Below are 19,662 nucleotides of genomic sequence, written 5' to 3' on the forward strand. Positions count from 1 at the left end.
TTCAGGTTTCCCTCCCACGTGAGCCTCCTTGGGTCTCAGTCTCTTGATCTGTCCAGTGGGGATGGAATCCCTGCCTCCACGGCTCTTGTGGGGATTCAGGAAGACCTGGTGTTGGAGGTCCCGGCAAAGCGATGGGCTCCCGGGGTACAGACGGGAGGAACACAATAATGGATCGTACTCATGAGAGCTGGTCCCGGGGCACCGAATGCCCCCTGGGAGCCTGGCACTGTGCTCAGCGGAGTTTCTGTGATTAACCCCATCCAGCTCAGTGACCTGGCCCGGGGAAGGCCTTGCGTTCTCTTATCCTGCTCACAGCTGGGTCCTGGGGCCCAGCATGTGGCGAGTGTCCAGCTGGTTTGGGGGCCCCGGGGAAGACGGGCAGCTGGGATGCTGTCCCTGGGACCCTGCTTCTGGGTGGAGGCCCCGGGAGCAGGACTGGCGCTTGACCTGGCTTGGTGCAACCTTGGGGCTGACCCAGACCCAGGGTCAGACAGAGGCGGTTTCTGTGCCCCTCCCAGCCACGTCCTAATGTGTGGCCTCATACAGCTCATTCCACCTCTCAGAGCCTGAGTTTTCCCTCCAGACAGAGGAATCACAGAAGTGCCTGCCCTTGGGGCCATCACGAGTGAAAGTGCGACCAGGCCTGGCAGAGGGAGCCCTGTGGTTCCCCAGCCTGGTGGCCCGGTGCCGCCTCCAGGACGGCCTTGAACGTGAATCAAGGGAAAGTAAACCGTCTGAGCTTCATCCTCTGCCTTCCACCAAGATCCCAGTCCTCTGTCCTCCTGGTGCTGAAAGGGGCGGAAACCGGCTGCCAGCCTCAGCCGTAAGCGCAGCGGGCTGGCTCCCGGGCGCGGGCTCTCCCCCGCCCCTCCTGGCTGGGTACAGGCAGGGGTCGTTAGCAGGGCAAGGCTTCTCTTCTGAAGGGCAGGAGCAGCCGATCGGTGGCTGCTGGAATTGGGGGTTTCCAGAGAGACTCCAAATGTGGACTGACTCCCCCAACAAGCCAGCATCCGTGTGCTTACCCCAGGCTGTGTGGGGGGACCTGGGTCTCCTCTGAACCCTACCTTTGGGATTTCGCTCCCCGACCCGTGCCCCCCTCCCCTGCGCCGCCTGGTTGCTGACCCTTCACTGTGTGAAAAGCACTTTGCTTGCCTTGCTGAGACAAGCTCATCCCACGCCAGCCCTGGGGAGGGGTGTCCGCTCTGTACATCTGGGTAAACGGAGGGGCACAGAGAGGAGTGAAGCCCCAGCTGCAGTGTGGTGCATGCCGACCCCCGACCTGGGTAGCCTTGCTCCAGAGTCCAGCTCCATCACCTGGGTTTATCTCCAGCAGCAGGAAGGATCTGGGCCCTTCTGAGTGCACAGTGAAAACAACTCTTGAGAGCAAGAGCTTCACTCCTCCATCCTTGGCCCTGAGCTGAGCACTTTTAGCCTTATGACCCGCCATTGCAGATGAGAACACTGAGGCTCAGAGTAGTCAGGTCGCTTTGCCAGGTGTCCATTGTCATGAAGGTGGTGGGAGCATGATTCAGGGCCACAGCTGCCTTTCTCTAGAGCAGAAGTCTCAAGCAGGGGCAGTTCTGCCCCCCAGGGAACATTGAAATGTGTAGAGACACTTGGGTTGTCAGAACTGGGGATGGGGCTCCCGGCGTCTAGTGGTGAGATCAGGAATGCTGCCAAACATCCTACGATGCACAGAGTGGCCCCACGACAGAGAGGTGTGTGGCCCCGGATGTCACCCGTGCTGATGTGGAGAAACTCTGCTCTCGTCCCCTCCGCGTTGGGAGTTCACTGGAACATCACATGTTCCCACCCCTACACAGAGGTGTGGACGGAATAGGTGTGGGGGCTTCGGGTGAGTCTGTGGGACAGGCCTCCCCATCTGTCTGCTGCCCATCCTGGGCCTGGAATAAACGTGCAATGAGGGTCCCTGCCTTCATCCTTTGGCTGAGGCTAGGGATCAGAATCCCATTCTCCCGCTGTGGTCCCTCCCGGCCCGGCCCCGGGCAGCCTCCCCGACCTGAGACTGCAGCAGCAGCCTCACAACTGAGCACGGCCAAGGTGCCCTCTCCCCAAGGTCAGCGTGGCAGCAGTGGGGGCAGGGGAGAGCAACCCCTCTGACCGATGGGCCTTGCCTAAGGCCAGGAGAGGTTTGATGCAGTGGGTTTTGAATGTGGCATTTGGTTCTGGTGACTTCCGTCAAGCTCCGGCCAGCTGCCGTTGCGGCCAGTGTCCCGACAGTGCTCGGGGGCAAGTCGTGGACACTGAGCAGCCCTGGGTGGGGCTTGGTCCATGAGCTGATTGCTCATGCCCTGGCGGCCCTCCTCACCCCACCCCACCCCCACTCCTGCAACATCTATATTTAAAAATGTTTACAGATAATAATGGTGTTCAGCCCCAAAAGGCAGACAGGAGCGTCCTGACAATTGCAGTGCTGCTTGGGGCTGGAGGTTTTTCGGGGAGCTGAGCTAGTCCTGAGCGGTCAGATTCTCTGCCGGTCACTACCTCTGAGGGAGGTTTAGGGAGACAGGATCCAGGAACCTGCAGGGACACAGAGTTTCCTGGGAGGATGAGGACCTGAATTCAGAACCATTCTTTGACCATAAGGTGAGTGGAATTCCTCCAGGCACCTCTGCGGGAGGGAGGGGAGTGGGCATCTTTTGTGGGGGTAGGGGGAGGCCTCTGGAAGGCAGAGACCTTGCAAGTGTGCACAGCAGCAGGGCCGCCAAAGGGGGCCGGCGTTTTACCCCCAGGAATCAGATGGCCAGGCTGGGAGTCTGGGGTGAGGGGGAGGTGTGCCCCTTTCCCCGCTGACAGGCCAGGCCAGGGTTAGCCAGCCGCTCTGCTTCAGCCAGAGCCCAGAAAGAGTCTTTTGTTTCCACAGGAATGCTATTTTAACCTATTACTTCTGGGCTAAAAATAAAAATTCCACCTGGATGGCTTTTCCTCTCCAGCTTGTGAGATAATTTCCAGGAAATAATAGATTGTCATTGATGTGCATTTTGACTGCACGGGGTCCTGTTCTAAAGCTAGGTTTTGTAAAAATTCCAAGTAGGGGAGGTTTCCAACAGTGGCGGCTGAAACCTTCATTTAGTGTCTGGAATGAATGTTGCGTGCGCAGTCACGATCCCTTGGGAATCTCAACCACAGACTCCCTGCTCGGGGGCTGGGGGAGGGGAGGAGCGTACCTTCTGCTTTTCTGTGTGATTTTGCATGTAGTACCACTGGTGGATTTGGGCTTCTGAAAATTGGTTTGCAGGTGGGATTGGATATCTGGAGTTGGGGCCAAAGAGGGAGATGGGGAAGCTAATTCTGAGTGTTAATATGGGTCACATGAGGTTCTTGGACGTAAAATTGGTTCCTGATGGTGCTCTGCTGTGTTTCTAAGCTGCAAGTTTTTGGACTCAGAGAAAAGTGGTTTAACTCTTGAGTCCTGAGTTCTTCAGGAGATAGCCATTGTCTGAATGCCAAATCCCCTCTCCTGAAGTGCTTGCTTTTTTCCTTAGAGGGGAAGGAAAGATGGTAATTTAGCCATCCTTTGGTGGGATGTCCTTGGCGTGTTACACTGCCAGGGTGAATTCTGGAATTGTGTAAATTCATAATGATGGTAACCACTGACAAAAATCGTAGCATTAAAAAAAACCCATGCTTGACGTTCATTCAGAAGTAATCAGGGGTATATACTGTTTGATTAAGGAGAGGAAGGGAACAGCTGTCCCGGGGCCATCATTTCAAGCTGTCACCGAGGTGCGACTCTCAGCGAAGTGAACATTCCCAGTAAAGACACACTGCACATTTGCTGCTGTTTAATTTCACAACCTTTAGCAGGCAAGCTAAAATAAGAAGCCCTTATGAAATGCACTGTTTCTTTACCATAAATTATTTTGCCTCCCAGAGCCATACTCATGGATGGCTTGGCTGTTTTGTTGATCTCTATCTGCATGGACTAGATTTTTTTTCCCCTGTATTTTTTTTTTTATATTAACTCTTTGGTTGCCAAGCAGTTGAGCCCTGAGTCAGTATGATCTGTTCACAGCCTGTGACTTAAGGGATTTTTTAATTACATTGTTGTTACATAATGCAGTAGCTTTGCTTGTGGGGTGACTGTTCATCTTGTGTATGCTCAGAACATTCTATTTTTAAACTATGGAGTATCATCCTCGGAGCAACCTGCTCGCTCTTGCCTCCCCTGGAGTCCTCCACTCTGCACCCGCAGAGCTGTGGGCAGGAGGGCACGTGACATATGGACAGAGCAGCGAGCTCCTCCTGGCCGGGGCCTTGTGGGGACCTGAGGAGTGGCCGGAGGCTGTTTTTGGTCCCGGAGTTGATAAACCAGAGCCCTGGTGCCGGCCGCATGGTGCTATTTTTAGCTCCCTTTCTTCGCTGCCTCTTGACATAATTTGACATGTCACAGCTGAATCCCATCCATTGGCAGAGCTTGCTGTGTTTTGCAATCTGTTTTATGGGGCAGAAATCATCTTTGCCTGAGCAATATTGCATTGTTATTACTTAGGTGGGAGGTTAAGATATTACCAATTAACTTCAAAAGAGACATGCAAAATGAAGTCTAACCTTGTATTTTGTATCTGTGTTAATTTCCCCCGTGTGAGCTCCTGGAGGGGAGAGACTGCTCTTCTAGCTGTTGGCTTAGAGGGCAGAGAACAGTGGTTCCCAGGGTTTAAGAACCTGCACCAGAACCCCCCGGGGGCTTGTCACACCAGCCATCGCTGGCCCCGCCCGCAGAGTTCCTGGTTCTGCAGGGTTACGTGGGTGTGAGAATTTGCATTTTCTAGTGTGTTCCCATGTGATACTGCTAGTCATGGTCACTCTTAGGATCACTGTCCTAGAATCCTGGGGGAGGTCAGTAAATAATTAGAAGGTGGGGGAAGGGGAAGGGAATAAGGAGGAGATGCTCAGCTCTGGAGAGCCAATTTAGGAAATATTCAGACTGCAGAGCAGGAGATTTCTATTGGTTTGTATCCTGTCCTTGTGGTTGAAGATGAACTTGATTGGAAAAGAAATTAAAGTTTAGAGAAAAACTTTATTTAATAAAGGGGCTAAATATTAGATGATCCAGGGAATTATTCTTAATGGGTTAGATGTGATCATGTTACTTTAGGAGGGGATGAAGGCTGAAATGTTTAGATGTGAGGTGCACAACTTCAGGCATCTTTCTTTGAGATGACTCAACAGGGCTCACATTCTGTAAGAGGAGGGAGCGTGTGTGAATGTAGGAGGTACACGGAGCAAAAGAGTAACAGTTGCTGAACCCGGAGAGCTGTTTGTTACACAATTTCTACTTTTCTGCAAGTTCAGAAGTCACATTAGCGTGTTCGGCTGAGGGCACCGCTTGGCTTTTTTGTGGGTGCATCACCATGCGTGTTTAGAGCTAAGCTGCTCTGGGTGTGCTGGGTGCACGCGTGTGTGTGTGCACACGCATCTCTGAAACGCTGTCCATCCTTGTTACAGTTAGTCCCCGTGATGGGACACGATCATGTACCCGATTCACATCTCTTTTGGAGGTCTTACTAACGCTGGAGTAAAGTTCCCTCCCGGAGCCAGCTTCAAAGATGTGTTGACTCTCATCTGACACATAAGCTTGCTACTTCAGTCGTGCCCCTGTGATTTAACCCCCCAGTTGTTAACAGGAGAATTCCATTAGTGTGGGGTCTATGACATTAGAGAGAGAAGTTGCCAGAAGCTGATGGGACAAAGAGGTGGGCAGAATTAGTAACAGCTGGAGAACTCTGCTCCTGGCATGAGCGCAGCTGGAGTCGAGGCTGCAGGGCTCACGGCGAGGGAAAGAGCAGCGCACGTGTGCGTGGAACGGAGCGCCCCTGTGGGCGCTGGGAGTCACCGCCACCGGACCCGTAGGAATTCTCGTCTCCTTTCCTTCCTTCTCGCTCCCTTCACTCCTTTTTCTTTCCTTCTTCTACCCACATGGCTTCTGATCCAGGCAGCACGGCAGGAATTTGGGATTGTTAAATTTCACTCTGGGAAATGAAACGCCTCACCTGTGACTTCTGGGCAGCAGCTCCCACGGGCACATGCTGGTACTTTGCGCATCTCCCTCATTCTCATGGGGGCCTGGGAGGCGGGTCCTATCCCAGCTGCCATTTTACAGATGGACAAACGGAGGTTTAGAAGTTTAAGTAGCTTGCCCTCTTCCCCATCTTGAACGCTTTGACCCCCAATCCCACACTCCTCCCCACTAGTGTGATGGGAGAGCAGTGGAGGGTGGGGAGTCCTCTGGTCCATTGTGGGCTTTGCCTCCCGCCCTGGGACCGGGCCACTCACCCTCTCCAGGCAGTGCGGCCGAGGCCAGGTGCTCAGCCTCCGAGCTTGGAGACAGGCTGGCCGGGTCTGCATCTCCCGGCGAGTAACTCGTGTGAGCTTCCCAGCAGGAGCAGTTGAGGCAGAGACCCTCGGCCCACACAGCTTAAAGTATCTGCTATCCAGCCTGTTGCAGAAAAGGTTTGCCGACTCCTGACTTTTCCTGTGAGGTAGCTCTCTGGGTGGCGATCACACGCACACACAAGAAGGGAACTCAGCAAGGTGCAGACAGTCGTGGCCTCGGGCTGACATCTGTATGGCAGTTCACCATGCTGTTTTTTTTCCTACTTTTCTCTGTGATCAAAAAAAAATGGTAAAACATTTCGCTAACTGTGAGTAGCGATGACCCCCAGGTTGCAGGAATAGTGCCTCGGGGCTCCGTCCTAGGTCTTGAACCATCAGTGCTGGGTTAGCAGCTTGGCAGGTTAGCAGTTGGGTAGGTTATAGAGCTGATAACGGCATTAACAGCATGCCCGACGTGCTCAAGAGAAAGAGTCAAATGTGTATCTCCACAGACTGTTTGGGAGGCAGAGCCAACAAGGAGAAGTTTAATGTTGATGAACTCAAGTCCTCAGCTCCGATTTCCAAAGCGCACTGTCCTGCGAGGAGCAGGCTTGGGTAGGGATCCGGCCTCTTCACTGAGCTGACCCGGTGTCTGTTGGCCCGAGCGTGTGGGCGGTGTTCTGGCTGTTGGGACATCGCGAGCAGAGCAGGCACGTGTACTGGTCCCCGGGACCTGCATGCCGATGGGGAAGGACAGACAATAACCAGTGCCCGTCCCCAGTGGAGAATCCCTTCCTGGCCCGGGAGGGGACGGCCCTGGGTGCAGCAGGTTCTGGGGCAGAGAAGTTCGTTTGGGCCTCTTGAAGCTTGAGGCATTGGTGGGACATCCACGTGGACACGGCAGATGGCACCTGGTGGCCTGAGCCTGGAGTCCGGCAAGGGCCGGGCGGAGGCGCAGACGCGGCCGTCGGACGAACATCGCTTGCCCTAACGCACCCGCTCCCCGACTCACTTGTCTGCCACCTTTAGGAGACTTTGCTGACTATTTTCTTTTAATCCAAGTCTATTTCTTCTTAGCTAATTTCATTGTAAAAGAGATTCTTTTGCTGTGACTTCAAGTAGAACACCGGTATCACTTGCCTTTGATAAAAGGTAACCATAAAAGTAAAACACTGAATGTGAAATAACATTAATTCAGACTAGACACGGTCTCCTGCCAAGGTCTCTGACCCAGAAGACCCTCTGTGTTAAAACACCGCGATCTAAAAAGGTTGTGGGTCAGAATCATCTCGGCACCGACCTGATGCTCCCTTGATGTTCTCTGGAAGGCTTGAGGGGGATGAGAAGGGGCTAACTTCTGTTACTTTGCACTGGGTCCATGAGCCCCCTAAAATCACCTTATCACCCTCGTATCTGTGCCTGGATCTTGGGGAGATGCTGAGTAGAGCAGCTGATAGATGGAGAGTGTATAGTATAATGGAGCTTAGGGTCTAGCCTGACCCTCTGCTAAAGATTGCATTCACTTTGGGGTGCTGTGTTTTCTGAAGGACTCTGGCAAACGGGAATTTGCAAGAGCACTGAGAGGGACTGCAGCTGTTTATTTTAGAGCAGACTTAGGGGCTAAGAAAGGGTGGGATTTGTCCTGCGTGGTTCCAGAGGGGGGCACTGGGACCTGCAGGGAGGGACAGCAGACAGCTTTCAGTTCTCCCCAGCCCACGCTTCGTCTCTGAGCATTCTCACTGGAGTCTGTATTTTTAAATTAAATCATCTGCTTCCTGACTCATCTCTTTCTTCTGGGGTGTTTCTTTTTCCTATCTGTTTATTGTGGTCTCTTTTTCACGTTTCAAGCTTTCCTCAAATGCCATGGTTGACCTTTTCTGCTTCAGAATGAAGCAGCAAAGAGCCATGCATGCCCAGGGCTGCATGCTTACATCAGCAGATCGTGCTTCAGGGCATCCTGATCTCGAGCTGGCCTTTGTGCTGCGGGCACTGGCAGAAGCCTCTTGTCGTGGGTGGTCTCGGGACAGGCACAGGTGGCCCAGTGTCCTGTGCCTGGAGATGGGGGCTACCTGTGCTTCCCGCCGTCCACCCTGCTGCTGATGGTGAGAGAGGGGATCGCTGTCAGTGGAAGCATGTAAACACAATCAGGCTTCGGAAGAGCTTTTGGATCTCTGAGGTCCTCCCTATTGTACGGTTGTGTCGTTTTACCTCTGTGACCGCTCCTGCCGGACTCCCTCCCTGGACGGGGAGCGCCCGGAGGGTGGGACCTGCCGCCCTGCTGTCACATCACAGCCAGCCCTGGTTGGGCTTTGCAGTGTTGAATGGATAGATGGGCGTGCGGGTGGAAGTACCTACCACCGAAGCAAGCTGCCCGACTCGAGGCCACCCTCCAAGCCCACTTTGGCCCCAAGGTCTAGCCCCGACGTCTGGGCTGGAACGTCCTCTCCGCTCCCCACAGCTCTCTGAGTCCTGCTCGTGCATCCGGGCCCCCCTGTTGTATGACATCTGGACCCACCGCCTCCATCTCTGTCCCTTTTGTTGCAGGTTATTGTCTTTAATGTGGAGAGAAACATTGTGAGGCTCTACCCTGAAGGGAAGTGGATGGTACTGAGGACAGACTCTTAACCTGGTTGCCTCCAGCTACACACCCTTGCCAGGTGGGCGGTGGTCCCGGACGCCCTGTGAGCACTGCTGTTTTTGATGTAACTCACATGGGGCTTTGAGTGTCACGGGATCCAATGATCAGATGGCCGTTCCCTTTGAATTCTCTTTCAGTCTTCTGGTTGTAGATCAAGGAGAAAATTTTAGTTTGTGGCTGATGTGTCTTTGACGCTGAATGCTGGCTGCTTTCCCTTTTGTAACAAGCGGAGAACAGCCTCAGGCACGGAGCCCTGGAAGGGTGCAGTGTCTGCCAGAAATATAATTACATTGATTTGTTTCCATTGTATTTATTTTGTGGCCATTTTGCAACATTTAACATTTCTGGAAAGTGATTCTGACTTTCTTATTAAAGCAGAGATGTAAAGTTTCCTTAATAGATTAAATTTACGTAGGTAAAAAGAAAAGTGTGTTGACTTAAAATATAAAGTATCATGCAGCTGATTGTGCGTATACGCAACGATAATGCCAACAGCTCGAGAAGGATTCTTGGCAGATTTGCAGACGACTCTTGGAAGGTGGGGTCAGGGAAGTGGGAATAGATGGATGGAGGTTTGGAATTTCTATTTTTTGGTGGTGTTCATACTCAGTGGGAACAGACGGGGTCAGTTGGGGCTGGGTGAGCCCTTCCCCTGCTCCCTGGTGGGACAGCATGAAGAACGTGCCCTCTCCCTCCAAACGTCCAGTGTGTGGAAGCCACGGGTTGACGTTGTTCTCAGTACCAGAGACGCCTGGTTTCTTCATCTCTCGGATTCTGAGAATGTCATACCTGACTGTGTTTCTGTCTTCACTGGGGCTGCTAGGAAGCCCGGCATCCAGCTTCATTTCAAATCTCCAGTCTCTGCACCGAATCCCATAGCATACGTTTTGTGTATTTAAGCCACATCATGTATGTTCTTTCCTCGTCTTGTTTTATCTTTACTTAAATTACCACAGGCATTTTTGTAAGACACCTTACACCTCCCTTTTGGAACATGGTGGGGGGAGGGGTAATGAATTAATGCCGGATGAATAAATAGTGATGAACTTCTCTCCTCAGACTGCAAAACGAGGCTGGCGGCCTCTTCACCACTGGAGCTGTCGGGAAAGGGTCAGGACCTGGGGGCAAGCGGAGCGTCTCAGGATGCCGGCCTTTGTCCTGGGAGGCTTGGGCTGGGCGGCGCCATGGCTGTGCTGAACACTAACTTCTCTTATTGGTGGTGTTCATGTCCCAGGCCTCTATTTAAGACACAACATAGACTGCAAGGCACGTATTTGCATTCTGCGTGGGCTGAGGTGCCTGGCTTCATTCCCTCTCTATTCCCACACCATCCCCTGGGTATTTTTAAATATGCGTCTTAAAAGCCAACTTCTCTGCAGGGTGTGGGCTTATCGTTGTGTCGGGGAGTTGCCACGTGGGTTTGCAGGGGCCAAGGACAGAGACGCCAAGTCCCTGGGGGGAGAGTCCTCCTTGCGGCCGCTGGCAGAGATGCCTCTGGGGGTCACTCCCAGGCAGGGCAGAACTCAGTCCCTGGGGCCTGTCCTTAGGGTTGCTGGAGTGGCCACAAGGCCCAATGGCCTGGAGGTCATGTCTTGAGGCCAGGTAGGGACGATGGCTCAGGAGAAAGATGGTTTGTCAGATGGCGCAGCAGGACAGAGACAGAGGGGCTGGCGAAATTGTCAAGTCCTGTGTTTTTTTCACACTTGTCTGAGGATCTGTCAGAGTTTCGTGGGGGTGCCCCAGGGGCCTGCTCGGAATTGAGGGACCTGCCATTCCTGTCCCCTCTAGTGTGATTTGTTTGGATACTTGGATGCTGTGTGGATTGGTTTGGAGTCCAGCCTCGGCTGGCGGGACAAGGTGGAAAACCCCGCCGTGGTCCAGCCCCTTGACTTGGCACTAGGGGAGGCTGAGGCTCAGAAATGGATCCCTGGGCACAATCCCTCATGCTCCCAGGGGATGACCCCCTTCCCATCTGCCTACTGAAGCTGGAAACCTGGGTATCAACCGGCCTCGGCCTTTTCCCTCCTCACCCTGCATCCTGCAGGCTCACCCCGAGTACCTCTCAGATCCGTCTGCTTCCCATAACGACCACTTCCCTCCAGCCATGACCACTGAGGCCCAGGCCTCCCAGTCTCTCTTCTGGGAGAATGCGGCTGCATCCGGCCCCACCCCTGCTTCCTCTGGGAGGCCCACCTAACTGGGTTTCTGCTGGGTAATTGGAGTGGTCTTTTTAAACCTCCAGTCTCATTATGGCGGTATCTCAGCACCCCCCAACCCCCCCGCCACGTCCTCATCTTACTTGAAATTTCTCAGGGCCCCCCCCATGACTTGCAAGATTTAAGACACCCAAACTCCTCCCTACATCTGTCCCTCCTGCCTCCTTTGGCCCCTCCCGCCTCCTCTGGCCCCTCCCCTCCGGCCTCACGATGGCACGGTCCAACCTCAGGACCTTGACACATGCTGTAACCTGTACTGGGACTCTAACGTGAACTCCACCCTTGCAACATGTACAAACACAGGCCTTTCCTGGTGGACTCCTGCTCTGCCTTCCCATCCCAGCCCAAGCATCCTTTCCTCACCGGCCCCTGTCACCACGTCTGGGTCCTCTGGGACAGCGGGAACCAACTGCCGGTGCCTGAGCAGGGGCCTCTCCGACCGTCTCACCTGCTGGGCTGCCAGCCCCATGAAAGCCAAGGGTGCCTGCTTCCTGCCCCAAGTCCCGGGGCCTCCCAGGCGGACGGGGGCCTTAGGCGTTGCGCGGAGACTGTGAGACGTACGTAGAGGTCCCAAGTCCAAGTAGGAAGTGTCTTCCGTGTCCTCATCCTGCTCGTAAACCCTTCTTCACTGGGTTGCTGAAGCATTGTGTCATGGAGGTTCCGGTTCAGGGGCCCCAGGCAAGGGGACCGTCTTCAGTTCACCGTCCCGAGCCCCTTGCCTGTGTGTCCTGGGACGGTCCCCAGTGCTGCGACGACAGTGACCACCACTGCCGAGCAATGTTTACCTGGCTGTTTGCTCTCTGTCGTCTTGCCAAAGCCCAGCCGTCGAAGGTCACCAGCCACAGTCCTGCAGTCAAAGCAGGGCTGGCTGCAGGAGGGTGGATGCGGGGAGGCGTCCACCCAGGGTCCTTGGCAGCATCCTGGTTCAGGAGGGCTGGGAGGGGCTTCTTACAGGGCTCAAGGCATAAGGTGATAATCAAAGGAATGCAGGAAGTGAGGGCCAGCCCAGGACGGGACATTGTCGGGAAAGGCGGCCCTCCGCTGGGGGCGTCTCCGTGGTCTTTGTTCAGGAGGTTTGTTTGGAAAGTCTTGCTTGGAAAGCAGGCTTCATTCCTACGAGGGTCTTCTGCAGCTTCCATGTGGCCTCCTGTGGGTCCTGGTGGAAACCCTGTCTCTGTCCTGTTGGAATGGTCAATGGGAACGATTTTCACTTTGCTCACCATTTTTTCTCTTCTGTTTCTGTGTACTCCTGTATTGGGGAGTTCAGCTCTTTGAGATAAGAGTTGCAAATGTTTCTTCTTGGCTTGAAGCTAGTCTTTTGACTTGGCTTCTGGTGATTCTTGTTATACAGAAATTTTCATGTTGATGTTGGTGAGTTTCTCACGATTGTCTTTCTTTTACAGTTTCTGGGTGTCATGTCCTTGTTAGATAGGTCTTCTCTCGTCCAAGCCTGGTTTTTAAATATTTTCTTTGGGAACAAAGATAACATCAGACACATTATAATGTCATAATGTTACTTCAGTGACAAATACATTGAAAAAAATAAATGTTTTCTTTTACTTCTTCTATGCTTACATTTTCTTTTTATATTTAAAGCATTCATAAATCTGGCGTTTATCTTGACGTAAATGTCACGGCCAGACCCAACCTACTTTTATTCCAGTTTGCCACCAATTGTCCTAACTCCATTCACTGAGTCATCCCACTTTCTGATTTCACTGCCTTCTCTATAAATATATTGAATCCCATGTGACTTGACGTCTATATTTGGATTTTTCATTTTGTCTCATTGAAATCTGTCTATTCCTGCAACAAACCCACACAGTTGTCATTGTTAACAGTATTATTATGTTTTGATAAAAGAGAAGACTGTTCTCATTCTTATTCCTCTTTCTGTCTTTTCCTGGTTCTTGTTGTTTATTTTTTTCATTTTAGCTGACCTACTTTGTGTCCTTTATCTCTGACAACTCTAGCGGGATTTTAATTGCAGGAATGACTGGATTTAACCCTGGAAGGATGCTTGGAGAGCCTTCGTCTCACTCTCCCATTTTCTAGACAGGATAGTGATTCTCTCAAAGTGATGCTGTGAGTTAGTGGTGGGGGTAAACCAGGAAATCCCCATCGTGCTCCTCCCCCTGACTCGACCCCCCACCCCCCAGGGAGAGAGCCTCCAGCTTGAAGGCTGGTTTTTCCCACTGCCGAGGAGATGCTTCATCTAGGAGGCCTGGTACACTCTTCTCTCATTTAAATTTCATCTTCTGAATCAAAGCACCTCCTTCCGCAGTGCTGATTTTAGAAGAAAGGAGCTGAGGGGTTCAACCTGGATTTTTCTTTTCCTTCTCTGGCTATTCGCGTTCTGAGCAAAGCTACAGCGGAGTCAACAGCACTTCTTTGTTTCGATATCGGAAGGAAGTTCTGTTGGAGGGCTTGGCTCCATTGAACTTGTGGGCAAAATCTTAAAAGTGCCCAGGGCACGGCGTTCAGCAAGGAAGGGAGCGGTGTGAGCCTGAGTTTGAGAACAAAGGCCTCGCAAGCACTGACCCAGCAGGGCCGCTGGGCTGGAATCGTAATAAATAGAAGCGGGTGAGAATGCGGAAGGTCACACGCGGTCCGGCTCCGGAGGTGTCCTTGTTCGCGCTCACTCGGGGTGAGCAGCAGTTTATAAATAGCATCAGGCCAGCTGCCCAGTGCGGATCCTGACTGGCCCCGGCTGGAGGCCTGTGCTGGTCGCCGGGTTGTGAGTCTGCCTTGGGTGTCTGTTACCTCACGCAGAGGAGGGTGGACAGTGACGGAAGCTGCTGGCATTAGCAACGGACGCTTCTGGACAACATGCCCGAAGCCCGTTCTCTGTGAATTAACCCTTCAGTCTTCAAACCACCCTTTGAGGTGGGGCTCGTTTTTATCCCCATATGACAGATGAGGAAACTGGGCCCCAGAGGGGTGAGGACAGAGTGACCTGTGGCCCGCAGCTCCCTGTGAAGATGCAGGTGTATAAAAATAAAAACAGCATCAGACATAACCCCCAACCCCGAGATGAGCAGTGCAGACATCCTGGTCGGGCCCGTTACAGTGCTGCCCCCTCTTTGTGTGCAAGTATAGATTCGACAAACAAAATTAGAATCATGCTGTTTGCACTGTGTTTATCCTGTGTCGTTAACCTCACGTCACTTTGTGAACGTTTCACATGTGTCTTCCTCACTGAGTCTTTCGGGCTCGGGCATTTTAATCTTACCTCTTGAGCTCAACTTCTGTCTAGAAAATGGGGCTGATAACAGACCTCCCTCCTGAAGGGTATTTGTTCTGTTTCGATTTGCGGAGGGTTGAATGAACTGATGCACTTAGCCCCGTCCTGGAACCATCAGCTCTAACCTTTTATATACGTACACTTATTTGGGATGAGAACAAACCATGTGCTAGGTTATTTGGAAGGTCATGTGTCAAGAGAAGTGCTTTGAATGCTTTGGAATAAAATTAAATTAGTAAAATTAGATGGAGGTCAGAGCTGAGAGCACTTACAGATTCCCAAAGTGTCCAGAACGACAGAGGTGGGCTATAAATTACAAAAATGGCCCAGTGATGCTGCCCCTAAGATTCTAAACACAGCATCCATTAGCGCCAAACAATGGACAGCAGCCTCTTTCAAGGCTTCTAGAGAGTGGCAGCCATGGAGAGCAAGGTCAGAGCGATGACCCAGGCGCCTCCTTTAAGTGTGTGCTGACCCGTGTGGAGAGAGGGACTTGCCCACCTCTCCTCTGTGGCCGGGCGGTGGGAGTCCGCCTCGGGCTCCACGTTTTGCTCCCTTGCCACGTGGGGGTGTTCTTCACTCCTCCGTGGAGTTCGTGCATTCAAACTGGGGCATTTGTATTCCAGCCGTTTTGCTGAGAAGGCCCAGGGCCAGCTTGGTGAATACTAAGGAACAGCCCCTGCCCTGGCCCAGCCTGTGCCCGGCTCCCTGGGCAGCCGCCTGGGGAGAGCGCACGCCAATGGCCTTGAAGAGGCTGGTCAGCATGTGACCTCTTGGGGTTGACAGGTCCCAAGGTGGCCCCTTAGAATACCCAGATCTGCTTTTGGGAGACCTCAAAGGCTGATGAATTTCCTCCCTGCCTCATTCTTTTTTTTTTTTTTTTTTTTTAACATTTTTTATTGAGTTATAGTCATTCCACAATGTTGTGTCAAATTCCAGTGTAGAGCACAATTTTTCAGTTATACATGAACATACATATATCATTGTCACATTTTTTTTCGCTGTGAGCTACCACAAGACCTTATATATATTTCCCTGTGCTATACAGTATAATCTTGTTTATCTGTTCTACATATGCCTGTCAGTATCTACACATTTTGAACTCCCAGTCTGTCCCTTCCCACCCCCCCCTCCCCCTTGGCAACCACAAGTTTGCATTCTATGTCTATGAGTCTGTTTCTGTTTTGTATTTATGTTCTTCTTCTTTTTTTGTTTTTTTTTTTTTTAGATTCCACATATGAGCGATCTCATATGGTATTTTTCTTTCTCTTTCCGGCTTACTTCACTTAGAATGACATTCTCCAGGAACACCCATGTTGCTGCAAGTGATTCCTGCCTCATTCTTACTTTACTTGAATTAATAGTGGGACATGGAATCGTGTCCAGCTTTCCCTCTGTGGGGTCTCTGGCTCACCAGGTGGATGGACACTGAAATTTTCAGTAAGAATAATTTAAAAACCTGAGAGTTGAACAGAAGATGCTGGGGTTTATCCCCGATGCTTGGGCAGAGAGGAGGAGGGGGGCTGGTGATGGGTTAGACGATGAGACAGTCATCACTCACAGGCGTTGTCCCCTTTGCTTCCCACTGGGCACGTAGGAGATCAGAGCTGCTCCACATGCCAGCTTATGAAACCGAGGCTCAGAGGGCACAGGCAGGTCACCCCAGGCATGGCCGGACCCAGGAGCCCTTCTCTAGAGCCTTCCACAAAGGATGTGAGCACATGCGTGTCCCAGTGGGCGTCTTCCTTGTTGCCCTTCTTCTCAGGGTGCGAGCTCATCCTATTCTGTGGATTGCTGCTGGAAGGCGGAATTCAGGTGCTTCGTAGATCCATGTCATGATTGTAGGAAAATAGGAAAATCATACTTATTTTCATGGTGGCTCAGACCTACTCCTTTAACCCTGTCCTGCACACAGAGGCCCCTAAGAAATGTCAAGTGGTGGAAAGAGACTTTGGAAGCCAGGAGTCTTGGCTATAGACCCCTCTATCCTTTCTTAGTCGTGGGGTCATTGGCAATTCACCCCCCACTCCCACTTTCTCAGGTAGTGGCTGTTGCTATTAGTCACCCACGAGGACTGAGGAAGTGGTCATTGTGCCTGATGTTCCGAGCAGCACACAGGCCAAGGAAGGAGTGGAGAAGCTTAGAAGGAAGAGGGGAGAAAAAAAAGAGAGGGCCACACATCTTTCACCCAAGACACTGGCCAAAAAAATTTTTTTTTTTAATTTGATGATGTCAAGTGTTGGCAAAAATGTGGGGGAAACAGCTTTGGTACATTTCAGATACATATTGGGATGACCATTTTGGAGCGGCAGTTTGGCGATGTCAAGTACAACTAGAAATGTGCATATACCCGATGTCTATTTCTAGGCACAGAAGTGGGCGGGGGTGCATGGCCCAGGCTGGTCCTTAGGGTTAGAGTGCTGTGTGTGATAATGAAAAACTGAAAAGAACCGAAACAGCTATTAGTAAGGGGCCAGATGTATCAAATGTTGTGTGTCCTACCCTGGGACCCTGGGCAGTCATTAAAAACAATGAACTAAATTTCTCTGATGAGAGGAGGTTGCAAGATGAAACTTACCATGTGATATTATGTTTGTAAATCTGAACCCAACAATAAAGCAATATGTTGCATGTCAGGGAAGTGTCGTGTCAGGAAGGAGCGGGGAGGGAGAGAGGAGGGGAAAGATGGACGGATAAGTGAGGGTGTGTGAGTGAGCGTTTTAAATACTGGACTAGAAGGACATACACCAAATCCGTGATAATTGCCCCTTCCGAGGGCACTGAAAGGAGCGAAAGAGGATTTCGCTGTAACAATAATGCCTCATCATACGTATTATACAAATACCATCATGCACTGTATTTATTAGATTTATTATGATACACTGTATATACTGTATGTCATTATCAACCACATAGCATACACACAATGTATATCATACGTCATACACGCTGCCTATAGATGTTACATATGTGTTGTTTTACCATTGCCCACTGCATACATCACACACACACCAAGCAACAGCTTTAAGAACCGCCAGTTTTGTATGTTTGATACATTGTTCCATGTGCTTTAAATTAAAGAGAAAATAATTCAGGGGAACTAGAGAAACAGTTTTAAGAGGAAGAGGTTTATTTGGGAAGGGGAAAAGGCTGGATAACTCAAGATTCATATTTTAAGTTCAAGGTCTCACTGGGCTTGCTGTTGTGAGGTCATCTGTTCTCCCAGAGTGTGTTTGCAGCAGATACTTCACTGCCTGTTGTGTGCACAGTCTGCAGAACTGTCCATGGTGCTAGTTCTGTAACTACTCGGCAGGCAAACTCATCGTCTAGTTAAGTGAATTCAGCTCTGATGGTCTTCTGTCTGATAAGAATTCACATTGTCACACTTTGGCCCATCCAAGCTGCAGAATATGAAGGAGGATGAACAACACCTGGGAAGTACATTCAGAAACATGACTTTCCCCGCTGTTCCAGTGTTTCTGCTGATCCCAAATTCCCAAGGCCAAATAGTACGAAGGTCATGCCTGAGCTACAAGAACATCAGAAAATTGTTGGAGGATGAAGTGGATAAGGCTGCCACTTCTTATTTTTTATAGGCCCGGAGGACCAAGCCAGAATAGGCGTGCCAGGCCCTGTGGCTGCCTTCTTCATCTCCTTCCAAGGCCTGGGGTTCGGGGTGTGGTTTGCAAGGAGACAGCAGCGCTTCCTTATGTTGTTTTAAGTCTTGGGCTGGAACCAATATGGTGACCTCTAGACTCAGAGCCAAGAGCTGCAGGAAACATGGCTCAAACCAACCATTTCAAATCCAGAAGTCACTGATCCTTGAGGGAGCCACCGATCCCCCATTTACCCCTGATGACCCGGAAAGACCTGACATTCCTTTTCATGCTGTTAAAAAGAAGCCTAATGGTTCTGTCGACTCCGGTCTCCCATATCTTATGATTCCTTTCAGATCTCCTATGGGCTTGGCTGTTTGGTCTGGCAAATGTTTCTTCTTTCTATCCCCTTCCTCCTTACATTTACTTAAAAAAAAATTTGAGTAGGTAACACATGCCTATGGTAAAAAAAAAAAATTAAGTAGCATGAAAAGGTGCTCATTGCTATTGTGAGTGCTATGACGACCACCACCATCGCTTTCGTTAGACAGTGGAAAGGCGCCCTCCTCCTCTGATTTGCCAGCTGTCCAGTCCTCCTCCCCTGGGGCAACCACTGTATTGAGTTCCTTCTTTGCGACTCCTGGCAGATCTACTTAAGTCATGCATCATGTATATACACGTGTGTGGCGTGTTTTTCACACCAAGGATGGTACTCTTCCATGCTCCCTAGTGCCGCCTCTTACTTGCCAGTATTTCTGGGAGATCATTGCATATCAGTCCATGTCAGTCTTCCTCATTCTTTTCACCTGCTCCTGGTGGTCTAAGGAGAGCAGGTAGCAAACTGCTCTTCTCAGGGCCCCACGGCTGGATACTGAGGCTGTTTCTAAACATTTGTCAATAAAATCTGCTCTACCATGAATAATCTTATACCTGTGCATGCATCTTGGTTCTCAGCTTCGGGTTTGTTGGTAACATCTGTTCCAATGATTGTAACTGCTGAGTCGAATGATATGTGCATTGGAAGTTTGGATAGACAGGAAAAATCGGCCTGCAAACATATTGCACCAATTTGGAATCACATCAAAATGAGGAGGGACTCTGCCTTTCAACACTCCTCCTCTTACTGAGCCAAGTCACTGAAAATTCTAAGAGATGGGTCAAGAAGAGTAATGCTTAAAAACAGAAGTCGTTTTTGACGTAAATTCAAGTCATACTTACCATCATGATATATGTCATATATATGAGATATATGTCAATGATATAATGTCTTGCAGTTTCTTCAAAATAATGCGATGAAGGGTGAGTGGGAGTTCGTGGGGGTGTATCTTAGGGGCGCTCACCCACATAAAGGAGTCGTCGAAGCTGAGGGTGAGTACCCGGCAGTTCGGGTTTTTTGTGTGTGTTGTATACTTTTTAGACACTTAGTCTTCTTTATATTTTTTGTAACAGAAATTTTCAAGACCCCCATGAAAGAGTTTTACCGTCTGACCCACGCAGCAAAATTTGGACAATGAACTTGCATAGATTATTTTTCTGCCTGCATTTAACAACAACAACAACAACAAAAAAAAGCTCACCGTGTGCCAGGCAGCAGGCTAAGTAGCTGGCGTGATCATCCCATTCCTCCCCTCC

At 50.9% G+C, this 19,662-nt stretch overlaps 1 protein-coding gene across 5 annotated transcripts in view; it reads left to right on the forward strand.

Annotated features, from left to right (window-relative positions):
* PHACTR3 (phosphatase and actin regulator 3) overlaps nucleotides 1–19,662 on the forward strand; it is a 179,358-nt gene that overhangs the window by 60,424 nt on the left and 99,272 nt on the right. Inside the window, exon 1 of one of the 5 annotated variants that reach the window (XM_014552930.2) lies at nucleotides 2,586–2,607. The exons of the other annotated variants lie outside the window; for them this stretch is intronic. The gene's annotated coding sequence lies outside the window, so the exon portion shown is untranslated. Of the gene's footprint in view, nucleotides 1–2,585; nucleotides 2,608–19,662 lie in introns of those variants that run through there. 5 annotated transcript variants of the gene reach the window in all.

The sequence above is a fragment of the Camelus ferus genome, chromosome 19 (genome assembly GCF_009834535.1).
Source record: "Camelus ferus isolate YT-003-E chromosome 19, BCGSAC_Cfer_1.0, whole genome shotgun sequence".
NCBI classification, from domain to species: domain Eukaryota; kingdom Metazoa; phylum Chordata; class Mammalia; order Artiodactyla; family Camelidae; genus Camelus; species Camelus ferus.